Genomic DNA, 9,117 nt, shown 5'->3' with positions numbered 1-9,117 from the left:
ACTAGCCTTTTCATGGATTCATTCTATCTTTTGAAATCACAGCTTTTTTCTTTGTGATAAAAAATAATCAAAAATAATCAAATCATAGAATCAAAGCTTACTAAATGAGCTTTTCTGAATATCTTGATGCTTTTATGTTTTAAAATTGAATTAGCTTTAAAAGTGAGCATGAAAAAGTCTATAGAAATTTGTGCTTTTCTTAAGAAACTTCATGATATTAAGTGACATAGGTTGGATTGTTCATCTTTTATTTAAAAGAAATTTTATTTTAGATACCTTGGTTTTAATATATGTGTGTGTATACATATATATATATACATATATATATATAGTGTGTGTGTGTGAGAGAGAGATTTATTTTGGACATAACAGGTGGTGCTCAGGCCTCACTCCTGCTCTCTGCTCAGGGATCAGTCCTGGTGGGGCTCAGGGGACTATTTAGGGTTCAGAGGATCAAACCCTGGTTCAGCTGTATATAAGGCAAGCGCCTTATCTGCTCTTCTATCTCTCCAGCTCCTATAATACTGTGAATGGTAGGGTTTCTTGCATTAGTCATTACACGTATGTAGTTAATTCACTTTATTGGTTTTCTTAGGAAAGTAATTGTATTTCAGTTGGGTGTACAGATTATTCTTTTCATCACTTTATTTCACCATTGTAAATAAAATGACTTAAAGGCTTTCTAAATTTATTTATTTTGGGTGGTACCAGGGATCAAACCTTGAGCTTCATACGTGAAGTTTACCACTAAGCAGCATCCCCAGCCTTAAATTATTATAAAAATAGTTTTAAATTAAAACCTAAACATATCTTAAAGTATACTTTTTGTTTTATTTTTATATATGAAAAGTATAATTTGTTATGAAAACCTGAAAAATACCCTTCTTCTGTGTGAGTCTGATGTGACTTTAGAGAATTAGCAAAGTAAGAATTAAGGGGTCTGGAGAGACAGTACAGTGGCACAGTGCTTTCCTTGTGCATGGCTGACCCAGGTTCAATTTCCAGCACCCATATGGTTCCCCTAGCCATGCCAGGATTGTTCCCTGAGCTTGGAGCCAGGAGGAAGTCCTGAGCACCACTGGATGTAGGTTAAAAACAACAAAGAGAAAGAAGGTAATTTTACTCTGTGGCAAATATTACTCATAAAGCAACTAGCAGAAAATTGTAATTTTCAACTTTTAAGGACCTATTATGAGACTGGCTTGAGATCAAGGCTGTATTATTGGAGGTTGGCATGTGTTGTGATTCACCTTTGGTATAAATCCTAAAATTTGCTTCTATGCATTAGAGTCCTGGAAGGAATACCTAGATTTTTCTAAAGGTGGTTTGGTGATTTAGTTTGAAAAAATTACTTCAGTGCATTTGGCAATAAAGAATATCTTGCTACTTATAATCTTTGAAAAATTAAGCTTACTTTATATGCTTAGGTCTGTTGTGAGTTTATCTATTAAAAACAAATTTTTATATGATGTCTCTAATGTGTTCTTTATGACAATATGTGCACTTAGTCCTTATATATGACATATTTTATATATATTATGCAGCAAAAGAATATAAATAAAATTAGAAATTTCACTATTCAATGTATGAGCCTATTTAATAAAATTTAATAAATTTAGTTCTAACTGAATGATCCAAATTCCTTCCTCCCCTAGTTGTTAGGTATATATTTTTCTGTATGTTTTACAAAATCTATAGCCTGGAAATTTGAAAAGTACACACATTTGAAACCTGTTTTTATACTCTGTCCTTTTTTCCTGTCTTTTTGGGCCACACATGACAATGCTCAGGGGTTAGTCTTGATTCTTCGCTCAGTAATTAGTTCCTGTGGTGCTCAGGAGACTATCTGGGATGCCAGGGATTGAACCTGGGTCCGCTGCAGCCGTGTACAAGCCAAAACACCTTACACCCTACCCGCTGTGTACTATCTACTCCCTTCCCATTACTTTATGTACACAATACTTATGTACCATCAACAGCTTAAACTAGCCCATTTATTGTTCTGTGTTCTGTACTAAACAAAAAAATCAGTCTCTTAGGCTAGAGTTAGTTTGCAGTTTCATAAATTTTGACTCTTGGATAACAATTTTGTACTCTACACTTAGGTAAATATAGAAATTAGATGATATTTTCAGACTTGCACTTACCTTTTTACCAGTAAAAATAGCTGTTCCCAGCTGTTGGTAATTGAGAAATAATTTAAGATTAACCATAGTTAAATCTTTAAAAGTAAAATAATCAAACACATACACTAAGAACCTATTCAATTTCGAAGAACTTTTTAGCATATCATTTATAGCATAGTTTATATTTGCATGCAAGTTTAGTCATATTATTAATATATTTGAGTGTGGTATTTAATGCTCAGGAGTTACTCCTGGCTCTGCACTCAGAAATTACTCCTGGCATTGCTCAGGAAACTATATGGGATATTTGTTCTGATATTTCTTCTGATATTTGTTTGGAATAAGGTAAAGGTAAAGGTAAAGGCCCTCCCGTTGATCGTCGATTTGCTCGAGCGGGCCCAGTAACGTCTCCACTGGAGACTTTGTTGTTACTGTGTCTGGCATATCGAATACTCTCGGTAGCTTGCCCGGGCTCTCTGAGAGGGGCAGAGGAATCGAACTCTAGGGCTAGAGCGATAGCACAGCCCTTTTGTTTGGAATATTCATTGTTATTATGTTTGAATTATTTTTAGTTTGTGAATTCAGCACTTGACATTGGGTTGATATCACCATGGATATTGCAAGGGAAGCAGGAAGTTATTAACTGGCAATTTTTTTTTGGGGGGAGGGGGTCACACCCAATGGTGCTCAGGGAATCACTCTTGGTGGTATTCAAATACCATATGGGATGCTGGAGATAGAAACCAAGTTTGCTGTGTGCAAGGCAAGTGACCTACTTGCCGTACTACCGTTCCAGTCCCTGGAGTGCTTGCTTTGCATGGCTCTGCTTTTGAGGATCATCTGGTGGGACTGAGGGAACCATAAGTGATATCGGGGATCATACCCAGGTCAGCCATGAGCAAAACAAGCACCCTACCTGCTGTATTATTACTCTCGCACCCAGTTTATGTATCTTTTCATTGTGTTGGTTTTGATTTATTAAATCCAGGGGTATGAAGGTATCCTGCATTTCTAAGAGTTTTATAGTTTCAGCTCTTAAATAGGGTGCTCCATTTTTACCACAGTTTTGTGTGGTAAGGGTCTAAAAATTGTTAAAATTATTGGTAAGGGTCCAATAATTTCTCCCCCATTTGGTGTTTGTTTTGGATTTTTTTGGTTTCGTTTTGATTTGGGGCTACACCTTGTGGTGCTCAGGGGTTACTCCTGGTTCTGCAGTTAGGAATCACTCCTGACAGGCTCAGGGGACCATATGGGATGCTGGGAATCAGACAAAGTTAGCCTTGTGCAAGGCAAGCACCTCACCTGCTTTTATCAAGTAGGCCATCCCCAATTTGGTTTTGGAGACTCACCCACCTGTATTCAGGAGTGACTCCTGGTTCAGAGGTTGGGGGTTGCTCCCAGCTGTGCTCAGAGGACTATCAGTACCGTGTGAATGGATCCCAGGTCTCCTGCATGCAAAGCCTGTGCTCCAGCCCTCTGAGCTATCTCTTAAAGGTCCCCAGCATCATTCTTTTGCATATGAATATCCAGTTTGCTCTTAAAACCAGTCATCAGGATTAAGTGATAATTCACTGATTATAGAGTGTCTTCTATAGATGTTCATATACTGGATTTTTTTTTCTAATGAATGCTTGTGTAGTGAATGTATGTGTTTGTGCATGCATTGTTGGGGATTGAATCCAAGGCCTCTGGCAGGCTAGACAATATCTACTACAGAAAGGAAAATGACTCACTATGGAAGGGAAATCAAGGGATGGGTTGTCAATACTTGGAGGTTACCTTGCAAACTCCCTGTCACAGATGACTATAAAGCTCTTAATTTCTTCCTTCTTTGACATCTTAAAATAGATTGTCCAAAGACAAGTACTTAATCCAAAGAGAAGTACATATTCTTGTATTTAGTTCTAATATCTCTCTCTCTCTCTCTCTCTCTCTCTTTCTCTCTCTCTCTCGTGCCCATGGAATAAAATAAGGGCTGGAACCTAGGACTGGCATTATGGAATCACTTAGAATGCCTAACACAGTTCATAAAGGTTCAAGTTGAATCTCTAGTATGTAACCTGAAGGTTCAGGTACGAATCTGTAGTATTCATGCCATGAACAATGGTTTTTAAAGCCTAAATGGGAACTTTAATTATGTATAACTAAAAAGTTCTTTTATTCATTCTAACAGTTAAGTTGATTGCATTCTCCATAATATTTGGCTTTTCAGAAGGTGGGTTTCAGATACTGTGATATAATTCCTAGAAGTCCAAATTTTTTATGACAGAGGAACTCTTTGTTCTCTGTTACTGTGATCTTTTGTTTTATTAATAAATAACAATATATATAATTACGGCAAAGAGAACTTTCATCACTTATAATAGTAGTTACTAACAAATACAATTTGCTGATCTACATCCCTTGCCCCCTAGTCTTTAAACTAGATTGCTAAATCCAATTCACATTCGATGTTTTTATAATATAGTTGGATTATGCCTACCTTGGATTTATGAATAATTTTATTACCATTAAAGGAAAAGTGTTAGGAAGTTAAGATATTGGCAGGACCAGAGATATAGTGCGGGGGTTAAGACACTTGTCTTGCATCCCACTCACCTCGACAATAAGGATATAGAAAGATACATCCTTTTATGTTTAGGTTGAGTATCACGTCTATGAATTTCACTGCCAGTGGTTTCTAGTCTAACAAAAGGATTATGCTTGCTAGGGAAAAAATAGGAACAAAGAGTGAAAAAGGATAAAAGAAATAGGAACAAGGATGGAAAAGAATAGCAAATAGTAGAAAGGCAGTGGGCTCCATTCATGACTACTGAGAAGGAATTAAGAGGACATATGAATTAGGGTAAGCAGAACAGTTCTGGAAAATACCTGAAGGAAAAGTACAATCAAGTCGTAAGCTGTACAGCCCTATCTTTACCTTTTCACAGGAGTCACCAAGGCAGGGTTTAAAGAATAACTAAAATGTGCTTAATGAATTCTGTGATTGAGTGAAAAGGTAAGTCATTTTGTGTTAGTTACATGTTGACCTTGGAAGAAAAGTGAGTTTCACAGAGTAGAATCTACTATAGTGACCTCATATTTGAGGTTAGATCGTAAAAAACAAAAACGTGAGCAACAAGAAAGGATTATCTTTTTATATAAAGGTCAGCAAAAATCAAATAATGTAGGTTTAAAAATATGTTTCAGGGGAGCCTGAGATAGTTCAAAGGGCTGGAGCTCATGCTTTGCATGTGAGAGTAATTTTGATCCCCAGAACCACATTGTACACAGAGCACTGCCAGGGAACAGGGAACCCATCCCCCACCCCAAACACTGCATGGGGAGTAACCTCTGAGCAATGCTGGATGTGACTCCTAAACTAGAAAAAAAACTTTGTCTTAGCAAAGGAATGGTTCAGGGTAAAATACATTAATTCTTTTTCATTTACACAACCCAAAACTCTTGGTATTTATTAAGTGTTTTAAGTGATTGGCTTTTGTTTTTGTTTTGGGGGGCCACACCTGGCAGGAGTTACTCCTGGCTCTGCACTCAAGTATTACTCCTGACAGTGCTCAGGAGACTATATGGGATGCCAGGGATCGAACCCGGATTGACTGTGTGCATGCAAATATCCCGCTGTGCTATTGCTCTGGCTCTGGGTTTTTTTCCCAAGTCATTATTATCAAACCTTTGCTATCAAGGATATTTTTGTGTCTTATATTATTTTTTTCCCTCTTGGAATTATGTAGTTTTATCCTAACTTGAAATCTGTTAAGAACCAGGTAACTATAATAATAATTATATAACTTTAGTTGTGGAACTATCCACCAGGAGACTCCCCTGTCCAACATTTAGATTTGGCCTTCTGAAACTGTGAGTCACCATGGATGGTCTTGTTCCACAACAAAATTGAGCACATCATATTCAATCGACAGTTTTGCCTGACCAGTGTTGCTGTTGTCGCTGTTGTCCCAAAATTCTAAACGGGATCGGACCACTGTCTCCTTCGTGCAAGATTCTACTTCACGGAGCGGGGAGAAAGGGCTGCAAAGTTAAAGAAGAGAACTCCCAGAACGACCACCAGCTGGGAGATCTTTGGCACTATTGCGGCAACATGGGAAGATGCTGTCATTGACAGCATTGACGAAGAGTGCGATCAACTGGTTCAGCACCTCCATGATTGTGCAAGGAACGCCGAGAGAGTGCCACAAAAAGACGCCTGTCTTCGAAAACTCTCAAGCTCATTCGCCAACGTGGTTTGACGTGAGCCTCAGGCAACCACAAGCGAACATCAGAGCTCGAAAAACAGTACAGAGAAGCGATAAAAGAAAACCTCAAAGAGAGAAGAGCAGCAATGCTGGCTGATGCGGCAGAAGCCAGGAAAAGCATTTGCAACGCCCGCCTGTCCTTCGCCAACTACAAGACCAAGATGACTGCCTTCCAATGTCCTGATGGATCTATCACATCTTCCAGAAGGGCAATGGAGAAGATTATCCATGACTTCTACTCAGAGCCTTCTACTTCAATAGCCCATGCCCACCTGCCCACATATCAAATTCTGCAGGATGGATATATCGTTCCCTGCGTTCTCCCTTCCAAAATCTGACATGCCATTTCGACGGTAAAGAAGCGAACAGCACCTGACCCAGACAAGGTCAGACCCGAACACCTGAAGAACCTGCTGTCCATACTCATCAATACACTGGCTCGGCTCTTCACACACTACCTGTCTGAATGCAAGGTTCCATCCCAATGGAAAATCAGCAGGACTGTTCTACTGTACAAGAAGGGAAATATCCATGACATTGGTAACTATCTTCCGATCTTCCTGTTGTCTGTCATCTACAAGTTGTTCACTTGAGTCATCCTCAATAGGATTGGCAGAACACTAGATGAAGAACAACCATGTGAGCAAGCTGGGTTCCGCAAAGGATTCATCACCATCGACCATATCCACATAATAACCAAGCTCATTGAGTTTTCTCGGGAGTTCAAGATGTTGCTCTGTCTAACGTTCATTGATTTAAAGAAGGCCTTTGATTTTGTTGAGACTGATGCGGTCATCGAAGCCCTAGCCAAAGAGGGCGTTTAGACTCAATACATCAGTATCCTCCGTGAACTGTAGTGCTGATTCACTACCAAGGTCTCACCATTCTACAAAGAAGTGATCATCAATGTCAAGAGAGGGGTTTGGCAGGGTGATACCATTTCACTGAAACTTCAGTACCACCCTCGAGAATGTCATGTGGCGACTGAAATGGGAAGGTATGGGAGTGAAGATAGATGGTCAGCAGCTACACCACCTCCGCTTCGCTGATGACATCATTCTAATAACACCAAACATTAGCCAAGCAGCACAAATGCTGGCCGACTTCGACCATGAGTGTGAAAGGTCAGACTACAGCTGAATCTCACGAAGACAATGTTTATGAGAAACAGACTCATTTCTGATGTTCCATTCACTCTCAATGGAAGGAACATCCCGGTTATGTGTACCTAGGTCGAGAACTCAACATTATGAATGACCTGGCATATGAGTTGTGTAGGAGGAAGAGAGCAGCTTGGAATACCTTCAAAAGTGTTGAAGAAATAGCCAAGAGGATGAAGAACCTCTGGCTCCGGGCACATCTCTTCGACTGCACCGTTCTTCCTGCATTAACATACGCCTCAGAGACCTGGGCCCTACGAAAACAGGATGAGAACGCTATTCGGGTCTCCCAAAGAGGAATCGAAAGAGCTATGCTTGGAGTATTACTATTCACTCAAGTGAGAGAAAGAATCCGGAGTTCCGCCCTCCATCGACGATTGAGAATCAGGGACGCTGTCTTGTTTGCCAAGGCATCGAAAATAAGATATGCTGGACATGTAATGTGATTTGGAGACTATCGCTGGACTAGAGCCATTACCGACTGGATTCCACAGGACGTCAAAAGATCACGTGGCCACCCACCTATGAGATGGTCAGACTTCTTCATCAAGACTCTGAACGATCGGTTTGAGGCTCTTCGTGTTCCCCGTTCCTACTCTTCGTGATCAGACTCCATTGGGCTACACTAGCACTCGACATGGACGAATGGAGACATTATTGGTGCCCAACTCAAGCAACTCGATGAGTACGGGATGTCAAGTGATCAAGTGAACTTTAGTATTCTATAAAAAGTGATTCTGGAAAGCTTATGTTATAGGAAGTGTATTTGAATTACCTTTGGCAACTAGCAATAATTGGGGTAGATAACAATCTGCAGATTCTGGTTTTCCTTAGTGTAAAATAGTGGCTTTCCTAATTAGATCTATGAGGTTTTTCTAAATCGTATATTCTTATTTGCTTGAGCAGGCCCAGTAACGTCTCCATTGGAGACTTTGTTGTTACTGTGTCTGGCATATCGAATACGTCATGGGGAGCTTGCCAGGCTCTGCCGTGTGGGTAATTCCACTTACAGTTAGAACCAGAATGTCAGTTCTCTGATGGTTTAAAAATAATTTATATGGGCTAGAAAGATAGTAAACTGCATCGGGCACTTGCCTTGCACACAGTCAACCTAGGTTTGGTCTGTAGTATCCCATAAGTCCCCAAGTACCTGCCAGAAGTGATTCCTCAGCTCAAAGGAGTAAGCCCTGAGCACTGCTGGGTGTAGCCCCAAGACCAAAATGGTAATTTTTATAGGAGCAGTACATTAGGTGAAACATTCTTTTCACCTATTACCTGGCCAGAATATTCCAGAATCCACAAAATACTGATATATTACTGTTCATTTATTTTACCTATTCCTCTGTGTTTTTCCTAATTTTTATCAGTGGGAGTGCTACTTTATTTCATCAAGGTAGGATGGGTAAATTTACAAACAGATGTACAGAATGGAACTGTCTAAAATTGCTTTAGATATACAGAAAATGGGCATTAACAGGTGTTTTTCACTAAGTGTATATGCCTACTGGGGAAAGAAATTATGTACAAGTTTATGGACAAGAGGAAACTAATTTTGAACTGGAGAGATAGTACAGTGGGTAG

This window comes from Sorex fumeus, unplaced genomic scaffold (assembly GCF_029834395.1).
Source record: "Sorex fumeus unplaced genomic scaffold, SorFum_2.1 ptg000063l, whole genome shotgun sequence".
In the NCBI taxonomy this organism is placed as follows: domain Eukaryota; kingdom Metazoa; phylum Chordata; class Mammalia; order Eulipotyphla; family Soricidae; genus Sorex; species Sorex fumeus.
Note: the sequence above shows the minus strand (reverse complement) of the source record.